Genomic DNA, 13,860 nt, shown 5'->3' with positions numbered 1-13,860 from the left:
TTTTTATTTTAAATTAATATTTTTTAGTGTTTTTAAATCATTTTAATGCATTGATATCAAAAATAAGTTTTTTTTAAAAAAAATTATTTTAATATATTTATAAATAAAAAATACTTTAAAACGATATATTTTTATTTTCTTCATTATTTAACATCAAAAATTCAAATTTACTAACCATCCAAAAAAAAGAAAAGAAAGGACAAGGAAAAGGACCAATTGCTTCATGTTAATTTTAGCGATTAACTTTCATCTAGAAATTGCATTCGTAAGATAAAAAAAAAATACATTAATTAATCCATCAAGAAACAAGGAAAGTTCTTCTACTGACAATTGAGAGTTAACAAAGAAGCCTGTCGTTGCTTTTTCTTTCGGTTTGCTTTACTTCTTGCTCGCCATCTTCGTGATGGTGTTTCTCTGATATTGTAGCTTAGAGTGAGATCAATTTTCATCAAGAAAACAAGGAATCATGTCATCATACAGGATTTCAACAAAGAGGGCAGCTCTGAGAAACTAGTTTATTAAAATTCTTAAAATACTTATTAGTTATTTTTAGATCAAAATATATTGAAAATAAGCTTTGAAATCTAAAAATACAAGTTTTGATTTTTCAGCCACCTCTTTTGTAGGTGGAATATGGACTACCAAACAATGTGACATATATTATTTTTAAATTTTTGAAACAATATATGGACTCTACATTGATCAATCCATTTTAAAAATATTGGTTAGGCATCCGCACTCACCTTCTTTGTCATGGACTAAGTGTTGGCCTTTTTTTAATGCACTCACCTTCTTTGTCATGGACTAAGTGTTGGCCTTTTTTTAATGGTTAAAGGCATAGCCTTTTTTCGTTAAGCCCTTTATGGTTTTTTCTTTCATCTTAGTTAATTTAGTTAAAATAAATTAATTAAAAATATATTAAGGATATTATTTTATTAACTGCTATTCTATATTTTTACATGGTTCTTAAATAAGATTAAGACGGTTTTTTTATAGAGCCCTTCATAATTGTTTTTTAAAATTTTATTCATTGGCTTTTCTAGACCTATTTTTTTTCCTTACTATCATAAAATTAGATTAAAACAATAGACTATAAAAATTTCTTCATATCATCATGTGATCAATTTATAAATCTTATATTTTTTGAAATAGAAAAATTAAAATCTTATATTTTTTAAAATAGAAAAATTACTCTAACCATCTTATAGTAAGTTTATTTTTTTTTATTTTGCAACTAATGTTTTTAAAATTTACACTTTACATTTTAAACTTTGAAGGTAAGTAACACTTTACATTATGAGAATTGGTATAAAAAAATCTATTTATTTACAAATTTGTTATTATATTTTAGATAATGACAAGAGAGCCATTGAAGCATATAAGTAACAAAAAAAAACCAATAAATGATTTTTGATTTGTTTTTGTAAAAAAAAAAATCATTGCTCAATATTTGAATAATTACACAAATACAATAAATTTAGTTTTCAACAAGATCTTTATTTTTCCTTGTCACTTCAAGTTCCAATCAATTGTTCTTTACCAAGCAAAAAACCTAGCAACCTCCCTATCATTAACTTCAACAAATCATTTTCTATTTTCATCATAATCCTATATAAAAAAAAAAAAAACAAAATTGTCAAAATTTCAGAAGACATACAACCAACAAATTTGTCAAAATTTCAGAAGACATACAACCAACTTTCACATTAACTCATCAACAACATTTCCTTTCTCGCTTTCACCATAATTCAATTAAATAAACTTGTTAAGATTTCACAATACACATGACCAATTTTCACAATAACTCATCAACAATATTTTTCTTCTTTTCACTATAATTTCATCAAATAAACTTATCAAAATTTTACATGCCACGTAACCAAGATTCCCTAATACACACATATTATGAATATGACATTATCCACAACAAGTGCTAATAGCATAAAAAGTTGCTACAACTTGGATAGATTAAACTTCAAAAATAGAGATTGCAGCTAAAATATTAAAACAAAGAGAGCTAGCAAATACAAGTTATTTTATAGATGCAATAACAAGTCATGCATGTCTTTATTGATTGATGCAAACCTATAAATGAGATTGAATTAACTACAAGAAGAGAATGATGTGCTAATGATGTCAAAAGAAAATCAAAGATGAATTGCGTAGTGTTTGGAACAAGAATTACAATATAGAAGGTAGCTTAGCAAGTATAAAGTTATTGTTAGTAACTAATTTAGTGTGCACAATATTAATGTTCGTAACAATTATATTGTTTTATAAAATAAATGCAAAATAGTCAATGCATTCCCTAATATACTCAAAATGCAAGCAAATAAATATTAATTATATCAAAAGCATGCACACAACAAATACAAAGTAATTAAGATTCGTATAAGCTTCTAATACACCCCAATATTGTTTTATAAAATAAATGCAAAATAGTCAATGCATTCCCTAATATACTCAAAATGCAAGCAAATAAATATTAATTATATCAAAAGCATGCACACAACAAATACAAAGTAATTAAGATTCGTATAAGCTTCTAATACACCCCAAAATAATATTTTTTATTTTAAGCTACAAAACCTTTTTTTCTTCAGGTTGGCATAAATATACCTTCAACAATGCCTATATGTTGCTTAGTTGTTAGACATTATATAAAAGAGCCTCTAATGCAATTCATGTTTTGTGGATCCATATAAAACATATAATAATCAATATCATGTTTTGTTATTTTCATACTCAACAATAGTACAGGCAATAAAAAAACAATATATTATTTCCATCTAAATCAATTACAGATAATAATACACCTTCATATCGACCCATGAGATGATATATATCAATCCTATAGAAAGGTCTACATAAAAAATAAAGCATTTCTTCATTGTTTTCAAACAAACATAAACATAAACATATTTAAACTTTAAACATAAACATATTGAAACTTTTATGGTGAATGTATATCTAAATTATAATTAGGGTTAAACCTTAAAATTATATCATAACTTGGATTATATTGCTTCAATAGTTAAATGTAATTAGAAAGTCTTTGAAAAAGACTCCTTTTGACTTCCATTCATAAACTCTTTAGCATTTGTCTTGGCTCTTAATTGTTGCATTTTATGTGATTTAATTCTAAATTTATCATTTAATTTTTTTTCAAGTGCTTCATTGAAGAAGTTTGGATCAACACTAGCTATTGGTAGTAATTTACTTTATTATCAATGTTGAATTTACAATCTTTAGACTTGTAAGTCAAAGTCACTTATGCTTGTCCTTCAAATACTTAATCATGAATATCTTATTACCAAGAATGAGACATCTGAATTAGAATATTAGGCATCATATAAAGTTTGACCAATAGAAAAATCAACTTATAAGCTATCATTCATCTTCAACTACATTATAAAATTCAAATAATTTATCATCAGAATGAATATAATCATTGTCTACTCTATTATTATCATTATTATCAGAATCCACTTCAACTCTAGTATCAGCATAATATCAGTGTCAATGCCTATTTTAGAACTTTTTTTTTCATCCTAACACCCATTTTAACACTCATTTCAGTGCCTATTTTAATGCCATTTTGTCCTCCATTTTAGCATAAACTTCAGCACCCATATAAGAACCAATACTAGAATATCAAATATTACTACCACTAACATCATCACCTATTTCAATACCCATTTTATCATTTATATTAAGATTTTCTTTCCTTCACCACTAATATCTAAATTAGGACGTTCTTCCCCCAATAAGTAATACCAATTTATCAACATCATCATCATATGCATCAAAATATCTGGTTCTGGGTAGCCTACCATTTTTAGGATTGTCTAAATAGCACCTCGATATTTTCATTGTTAGAGATCAGTTGTTTGATCAACATCATCATATAAATGCACCTTATTTTTACCTTTATGCATATAAAATACATGTAAGGTTGAAGCATCATCTAATATTTTGTTGCCTTTGCCATCCCTTGTGTAAATCTATGCAAAGTTTATGTTAAATATTTTCTTACATATGAATAATATGTCTATGTAAGAAATTTACATAAAGCTGTGCTTTATTTTTTGACATATGATGAGCTCTTATCATACACAAATATATTTGATATTTTGTATCTTGCATGGTTTATAGAAGTTATAGAAAATTAACACATAAATAATAGCAAAGAATAAAAAACAATGACTAATAAGAGAACATTATAGCTACTAGATTTTACTTTTTAATGCATATTGGTTTTTGAATGTATTTTTTAATACTTTATAATTAGACATTGCACCATGAAGTAAGAAGTTTACCAATAATATTAAAAAAGATTCAGAAGACTATTGTAAATTTAAATGAAGAGGTTAGAGCAATATTTTGTTTTCTTATACACTGTATGATTCTCTAAACTTAAAGTTGTCTTAGTTTTAATCCTAGTTGCAAGAAGTTTTTCAATAATATAATGATTCCTTTTAGCACTTTGTTGATGATATGAAATATACCATAGATCTAGAAGACCTGTTATTATGGCACATAAGCAGATTACTAATTTAAAATCTTATTGTTAACATAATACATATATCATGGATTGCTAGTCTCAAGCTTAGAATCATAATATTTTTTATAAGGTTTAATCAATAATTACACACAAATTAAACAATAATTTAAAAATTAAGGTTGTTGACACGACGAAGAGCATGATCTTGATCTGGAAATCAAGATGCCTAAATGCATGGCAAATGCCTCCTTTTATAGGCCAAAAATGGGAACTATTGATTTGATGACTAATTGATAAGTGGGTGACCAACTTTTGACTTGGTGACAATCCTTATCTTCTCTTGTCTGCCCAAAACGTCATTGATAACGTCAAAATTGGAGCCAGTTGTAAACATGAAAGTTGTAGGCAATTGTCTCAGCTTTCTTGTGTAAAAATTTCAGCTCATTTGGACTTCTAGAACTCCAGATATGGCCAAAATACCGAATAGTGCTCGGGCTGGAAGACAGATTCGGGCTTCTTTGTTGTTGCTACAATTTGGACTTGATAATGGCCTTTTTAGATCTTGGGCTCCATATGAAAGTTGTAGGCCTATGTCTTACCTTTCCATCCATATAAATTGGACCTAAATCTGAGATCTGTAGCTCCAGATATGACCCAATTACCGAACAGTGTTCCGGTTTGGATTGCACCGACATCTCTTTTCTAAGTTTGGCCATCTCTTTATCCTTGCAATTTAAGTTCTTCAAGTCATCAATCAATCCTTTCATTTATGTGATAGGCCTGCATTAAAAATAGACATTTACCATAAATTATAGGTATCTTATATTATTAGATACATTATTATAAAACATATTTTAGTTAAGGAGTTATTGATACTTCAAGTGCAAAATGATGATATAAAACCATGATAAAAATGCACTTTTAAGTACTAATCACACCCCCCAACCAGCTTATTACTAGTCCCTAGTAATCAAAGCGTTAAAATAGAAAACAAATTTGCAAATTTCACAAAGCAAGGTATTCATCATTTAACTTCCATTAGTCTATCCAGATAAACAAACTCTCATTAAATTTATATATCTGCTCAATACCTCTTAACAAGATATTAATAAACCTTTCTTTTGTGCTCAATGTATCAACACATAATTATGGGGCTTTTCTTGGAAGAAAACAAAATTTTTGTTCTAATGTTTAAGGTTAACTTCCTTGGGTTGGGATTACTATTTTTGTCTTTTTTTTTTTTTTTAACTCTATATACATATACTTTAAAAACATCATGCATCTTTAACCCATGTAACGAGCTTTCAGCTAATGACTCCCAGACCAGTTGGTCTTAGGGCATTAGGTGTTAAGACACCCCTACGAGCTTAGTAACTCGGGTCGCAGATACTGATATGTAGATAGTGCAATGTTTGATTCCCTTAAGCTTTTCTCCTCAACCCATGTAACAAGCGTTGGGCCAATAGCTCCCAAGTCAGTTGACTTTAGGGTATTAGGTGTTAAAACACCCCTTCGGGCTTAATTGCTTAGGTTAGGGAGGCTACGAAACCAAAGTTATCTACATTTTTATTATCATCATTTTTTTTCTTTCTTTTTTTCTTTTTTTAAAATTATATACTATCCCTTTTCTTTAGGTGTTACCTTTAACAAAAGAACATAAATAATGTAATAATCCAATATGCAACCCACAATCATATGTTAAAGTATGTGTGTGTAAATTAATGTTTAAGAATACATGTTAAATAAGTATATGAGCAGAATTAAGTGATAACAATGCGAGAGTTTGTAAACCTAAATATTTCAAGAAGTATTATGATAGACCTTATTAAGAATGGTTACTAAGATGCGTCTCAAGAGTCATAAAAGTTCTCCTTACTCTGCCATCATAGTAACAATAATTTTGCACATGCTTTATGAAATAGAAAACACAGTTTTTTTTTTTTGCTACTACCCTCTCCCCCCAACTAAAACAAAACATTGTCCTCAATGTTTAAAGGTAGAAAGATAGAGTATAGAAGATATCACCTGAAATAATGAACACTAACAAACCTGAAACACACGGAAAAAAATAAAAGTAACAACAAAACACAATAATAAAACCAAAAGACACAAAGATTCACAAATCAAGGCTCAAATCCAATCTAAGCTTTTTATGGATTTCCTTAGTTGACCAATTTATGCGACTCATGGAAGGATCAATTACAGGAATGAAAGATTGTAGTTGGTCAATCAATTGTTCAGCAGTAGCAGCAGAGATTGTGATTTGTCGTGCAGAAGATGTTAGAAATTCTTGTTCCACAGCATGATCAAGAAAAGATAACAACTTATCATAATAACCATTAACATTTAACAAACCTATGGGTTTATGGTGAATGTGCAGTTGAGCCCAATAGGAAATATGAAAGATCTCTTCCAATATGCCTAAACCACCTGGTAAAGCAATGAAGGCATTAGCATGGTTAATCATTGCATTCATTCGAGCCGACATTGTAGAGACCTGAAGTTCCTTTCCAATTGTTTTTCCAATGATGTCCCCTTGTGCTAAAGCTACGGGGACGACCCCCAAAACTTGACTACCTCCTAAAAATGCAGCTATTGACACACCTCTCATAAATCATGAATTGCATGATGCACATCTCCACTAGGATGCGTCTCAAGAGTCAATAGAAAATTATTTAAAGACTCCTTACTCAAGTCATCCTTAATGAATTGTATTTTATCTTCACGGTTTATAAATACCATTCCTACATAACGACATTGTGTATTACAAGTCCATCTAGCACATCGATGACAGACTTTCAGTCGTTTTGCATGACGTTTCTTTGCAAAAGTGCTTTTACTTGTTCCAAACATGTGTAAAATGAAGGAGTTAGAGGACTCACCTGATAATCGGACCTTTACTTCAATCAACCAGCGAATATCTTCAGGAATTCCATGATTCATTAACAACCTCAATCTTGCACATTTAGCACGGTAAATTTTTGTAATCGCATTCTGAGGCAGAGCGGGAAAATACTTTTTCAATTTTTCAAGATTAGTGTCCATTTTTAAATGAGAATTGGAAGAGAGATTCAAAAAATTGCACAAATATATACATAGATATCAGTTATTATGGGAAACTGAAAGAACCGACTTAAATCACGGAGTACCGTTGTCCGCCATTTGACGGGGGTGAAAGAAACTAGCAAAAATCACTCATAAAGAAATAGAAAAACAATGTAAGAAAAATAAAATAATCAACCTTTATCTACAAGATCATTCAAACCAGTTGATTCATTTTCACTAGGAAAATTATCAAAGTAAGCTTTCAAACGATGTCCATTTTCTTTAAAAACATTGTCATTCATTGAATTCTCAATATCACAGGCCCCATAAAGATTGCTCTATCTTAATCTTAGCTCTCTAGGGAATGCATAGAGTTGAGAATTATAAAACAAAACTTTTTGACCAGTATCAACTTTTTAATAATTTTCATAAGTTTTGCAGAATGCATGCGTGTCCTCGAACATGGTGGGCCAATAAAATCCATTTTGAAAGATTTTTATAGCTGCCTTTTTTGACGAGAAATAACTTCCACATGCTTTAGAATGACAAAAATTAATGACACTACTTACCTCATTGTCGGGAATGCATCTTTGAAATATTTGATCAGAACAATATTTGAATAAGTTAAGGTCATCACAATAAAAGTTCTTCACTTCATTCAAAAACTTTTCTTTGTCTTGGGTACTCCAATCAGCTGGCAAATCTCCTAAAGCAAGAAAATTGATATTTTTATCATACCAAGGCATTGGACTAAGAGAAAGTAAGGATTCGTTAGGAAAGTAATCATCGATTGGTGTGATGTCAGATGTCGAATTTGTTATCACTTTTGACAAAAGATCCGCATCAACATTTTTGGTGCGTTTTTCATCTGTGATTTCTTTCTCAGAATAAATCATTTGCAAATCTTCAGATTCATCCAACTTATTTTTACTTAAAGTAGATTCAAGTTGATCATAAACTAATTCATCAATATGATATACTTCTTGTAAATCATTATCATCTCTAGGTTGCTTGCAAATGTTGAAAATATTCATCTCTAATGTCATGTTTCCAAATGATAGCTTCATCAGTCCATTCCTACAATTAATCAATGCGTTAGAAGTTGCAAGAAACGGACGTCCTAAAATAATAGGAAATGAATTACATGTTTCAACAGGTTCTGTGTCCAAGACAACAAAATCCATAGGATAAATGAATTTATTGACTTGTACTAACACATCTTCAATTATTCCTCTAGGCACTTTTATAGATCTATCAGCAAGTAAAAGAGATATAGAAGTTGGTTTTAACTCACCTAGATTGAGACTTTGAAAAACTGAATATGGAAGTAAATTCACACTAGCACCGAGATCAAGTAAGACTCTTTCAATTTTATGCTTTCCAACAAAGCAAGAAATTGTAGGACAACCAGGGTCTTTATATTTCAAAGCATTATTGTTTTGAAGAATAACACTTACTTGTTCGGCTAGAAAGGCTTTCTTTTTCACATTCAGTTTCCTCTTCACAGTGCATAGATCTTTCAAAAATTTAGCATAGGAAGGAACCTGTTTAATAGCATCCAGTAAAGGTATATTGATCCTTACCTGTTTGAAAATTTCAAAAATTTTAGAGTTGTGATTGACTTTCCTTTGTTTGGTCATGACTTGAGGAAATGGAAGTGCTGGCAGAGAATCAGTCTTTTCTTTGCAATTTTCAGATTCAACCCCTTCCTTACCCTGAGAGACTGACTCATCATCTTTCTTATAAGGTTCAAGAGAGGGTTTTTCAATAACCTTACCACTGCGTAGAGTAGTGACTGATTTGACTTGATCTATGTGTTGGCTTCCGGAACTACTTGCATTTATATTGTATTGCCGCTTGGGATTTTATTGTGGTTGAGATGGAAACTTACCTTTCTCTTAGAAACTAAGAGCAGATGTTAATTTTGCAAGAGTATCTTTAAAATCTGTCATGTTTTGAGCAAGTTGTGTATTGATTGTCTCTTGCTTTTCAATGAATGCATGCAATATTTCCTCAAGATTTCTTCTAGGAGGTGGAGCATAAGGAGGTGTATATCCATGAGAATTTTGGAAATTATGGTGTGCTTGAAACGGTGGTTGTGAAGTTTGTGCATTGTTGTTCTCACTCTTCCAACTGAAATTTGGGTGATTTCTCCAACTAGGGTTGTATGTTTGCTAGTATGGGTTCTAATTGGGCCTTTGGAAACTGTTTAAAGCATGGGCTTGTTCATAGAGACATTTCTTAAAAGAAAGCAAGGTTGGACAGTTACTGGTTGAGTGTTCATTTGTTTCACATATTTGACATGCAATGTTTTCAACATATTTTAATTGACCACTCTTTTTCAATTCTAGTGCCTCGACTTTTCTAGCTAAAGATGCAAACTTGGCTTGAAGGTCATGATCTTCCCTAAGGTTGTACATACCTCCACTAGATGTATGAGGTTGAGTTTTACTCGGTGCCTCATAAGTACCCGCGGTGTCCCAATTTTGAGCATTTTCAGCTAACAAGTCTAAGTACTCCATTGCTTCATCAGGGTCTTTATCTTCAAAAGTTCCATTGCACATCAATTCAACCATTTGCCTATCTTTAGGTGTTAACCCTTCATAGAAATGTGAAACCAATCTCCATGTTTCAAAACCATGATGAGGGCAAGTACTAAGCAAGTCTCGATACCTATCCCAACATTGGTAAAATGTTTCTCCTGGTTTTTGAGTGAAAGTAGTGATTTGTCTTTTGAAAGAGTTTGTTCTATGAGATGGAAAAAACTTCTTTAAAAACTGTTGTTGCATTTCATCCCAAGCACGAATGGATCCTGGTCTTAAATTTTGTAGCCATGTTTTAGCTTTATCTTTTAATGAAAAAGGAAAAAGCTTTAATCTGATGGTGTTCATGCTACAATTTAAATTATTATATGTGTTGCAGACCTCCTCAAATTCCCTTAAATGCAAGTATGGATTTTCCAATTCCAAACCATGAAAAGAAGGTAAAAGTTGAATAATACCTGGTTTAAAATTAAAATGAGATGCATCAGGAGGAAAAACTATGCATGATGGTGCACTTGTTCTTGTGGGATTCATGTGGTCTCTAAGTGTTCTAGCACGGTTATTCTCATTCTCCCTAGTGCAGGAGTGTCGAAGTAATAAATAACCCGGCAAGACCGGGGTCGAACCACAGGGAGGTTATTTGTACAAATTATAAATAACAATAATACAACAACAATAACAATAACAGTAATAACATCAATAATAATAATAATAATAATAATAATAATAATAATAATAATAATAATAATAAAGAAAGAGAAGAAGATGAGAACTTTGAGATGGAATATTAACGTAAAGATTTAACAACGATAACAATAAATGTCAAGGTTAGAGGATCCACTAATGGTATGTCAAACAAGTATAGTATAAACTCTTATTAGTCAATTGGAAACCACACACAAAGGAGGTTCCAATCACATTATATATTGTTAACATGATTACATTAGTCATCTTATTCAATTAATGCTAATACTTGTAAATCTCGTCAAGCATTCATGATTATAACTTATGTTAACAACAAATCAAGTTCCTTTCATAGCTCAGGTGTTGGTTATACCATATAGTATAGGCTATGAAAGTGCCAAGCATTTGTTGTACCAAGTGTTATACAATATAAATCAAGATTAGTCATTTAACAAGCAAAGTATTAAAGAGTGAACAAGATAACAAATATAAAACATGTTAGTATCAAACATTAAAGTCCATATTAAGTTTACATTATACTTATTCTTACACCATTAGTGTAACCCTTTTCACCTTGACATAATAAACTTAGCTAGACATAATGAAAGAAAGAAAAATAAATAAACAAAATAAGAACATAAATAAGATAAGAGTTAACTAAGTAAAGGAAAGGAAATGAAAGGCATAAACTTGATATTAATGAAAGCAAAGCATAAACATTACAAAAAATATAAAGAGAGAAAGGAAGAGCATGATCTTGATATGGACACCAAGATGCCTAAATGCATGACAAATGCCTCCTTTTATAGGCCAAAATTGGGAACTATTGATTTGATGACTAATTGATGAGTGGGTAGTCAACTCTTGACTTGGTGACAATCCTTATCTTCTCTTGTCTGCCTAAAACGTCATTGATAACATCCAAATTGAAGCCACTCAAAAACATGAAAGTTGTAGGCAATTGTCTCAGCTTTCTTGTGTAAAACATTCAGCTCATTTGGAATTCTAGAACTCTAGATATGGCCAAAATACTGAACAGTGCTCGGGCTGGAGGACAGCTTCGGGCTTCTTTGTTGTTGCAATAATTTGGACTTGAAAATGACCTTTTTAGATCTTGAGCTCCATATGAAAGTTGTAGGCCTATGTCTTACCTTTCCATCCATATAAATTAGACCTAAATCTGAGATCTATAGCCCCATATATAACTCAATTACCTAATAGTGTTCCGGTTTGGATTGCACCAACATCTCTTTTCTAATTTTGGTCATCTCTTTGCCTTTGCAATTTAAGTTCTTAAAGTCATCAATCAATCCTTTTATTTATGTGATAAGCCTGCATTTAAAATGAACATTTACCACAAATTAAAGGTATCTTATATTATTAGATATATTATTATAAAACATGCTTTAGTTAAGGAGTTATTGATACTTCAAGTGCAAAATGATGATATAAAACCATGATAAAAATGTACTTTTAAGTACTAATCAGTTGTTCAACTGTAATTTTCTTAATTTTAAGGGGTTTTATAAAAATTTAGTTAATTATTTTTCCATATTTTAAAACGTGTTTGAGAGTTTTAAATTTACCAATTGAATAAAAAAATCAAATTATTTAGGGCTATTGTGCCTTTGGGATTTACATGTCAAATTTTAAGCAAAAAGTTTGTAAAATCAAGGAAACAAAAATGATTTAATAATAACAAAATATATTACCAATAATTTTCAAAATATTGATTCAAGAAAATAATTGAAGCGTAACTTTTATGTTGACTCCTAGATGAGAAATCGATTTCAACACTAAAATACAAAAAGAGAACATGACAAAAAAAGTGACTAAATGAGAATTTGTGTTTTATTTTGTCTAAAATAATGGATTTGTGTTTGGTTTTTTCTTCTCGATTTATGTTTGACAAAAAAAGGTTAAAAAAATATGAGAGAGGAGAGAAGGTGAGGTCAAAGAGAGAATAAATATTGTGGTATTATGAGATTTTTTATTTAATATATATATCTAGGTATTATAGTCATTTCATTAGATTTTAATTTTTTATCCATAGTATAAAATGTAATTTTAATTGAAAGAAGATTAGGTTAAATTTCTCTTTTTTAATATATTTGCTATAGAATTATCAAAATGATATTTATGTTATTAAAACTTGTTCTAATGATTCTGTTAGTTTTTTTTTTTTAATAAAAGTGACAAAAATTCCAATAAAGAAAACACATTAATAAGATAAATAATTTTTAATTAAAAATATTTTTTTATTCTTATTTTGAATTATCCATAAGGTTTTATATGTATTTTAATTGTTTTTTATTTTTAATAAATAAAGCAAGTAGCAATATTGTTTTTAAGAAAAACAGATTAAAAAAAAATCACACTGGCAAATTACTTTGTTTACAATCAAAGAATGCAATCAAAATTCATTATAATAAATTAATTAAAATAATGCATAAGAAATAAAATTATTGTATATATACATTTGTGATGTAGGCTGTTTTTTTTTTTTTTTTATGTTTGTGGTAATGAATATCTTATGAAAATAAAGTTTAAATCATTATAGTTATCCTAAGTATTTTCTTTTAAGTTATATTTGTTTCTCGAAAAGTGATTTTTGAGATATCATTTTTCAAATTTTTATGTATTTATTTGTTATTAAAAAAGTTGATCTATGAAAAATATTTTTTAGTCAAAGAAAAATTTAGTTTGGTTTTCAAAAAAGTGTTTTCCTATAAAATTTAGGCGGAAAATGCTTTTTGAAAATTATAAAAAATTTAAAAATATCATATTATTTGCTAAATATATCAAATTTGATCCTTAAACTTTTGATTGCTATATATATATATATATTTTATTTTGAATATTTATTATTCAATTTCATCTCTTAAAATTTAATTTTTATATTAACTTTGATTCTTATTTTTATAATTGTTATTTGTTTTTTTGTTATCATTTTTTTATTGAAATTTTTTATCTATCAAATTTAATCATGGTTCTTTTAATTATTACTTATTTTATTTGAAATAATTTATAAAATATTAATATTATTATTTTAATTTCTTCATCTTTTATTTTTTTATTTTTTAG

This window comes from Populus euphratica, unplaced genomic scaffold (assembly GCF_000495115.2).
Source record: "Populus euphratica unplaced genomic scaffold, PopEup_1.0 scaffold272.1, whole genome shotgun sequence".
Classification (NCBI taxonomy): Eukaryota; Viridiplantae; Streptophyta; class Magnoliopsida; order Malpighiales; family Salicaceae; genus Populus; species Populus euphratica.
This window is presented reverse-complemented; position numbering follows the sequence as displayed.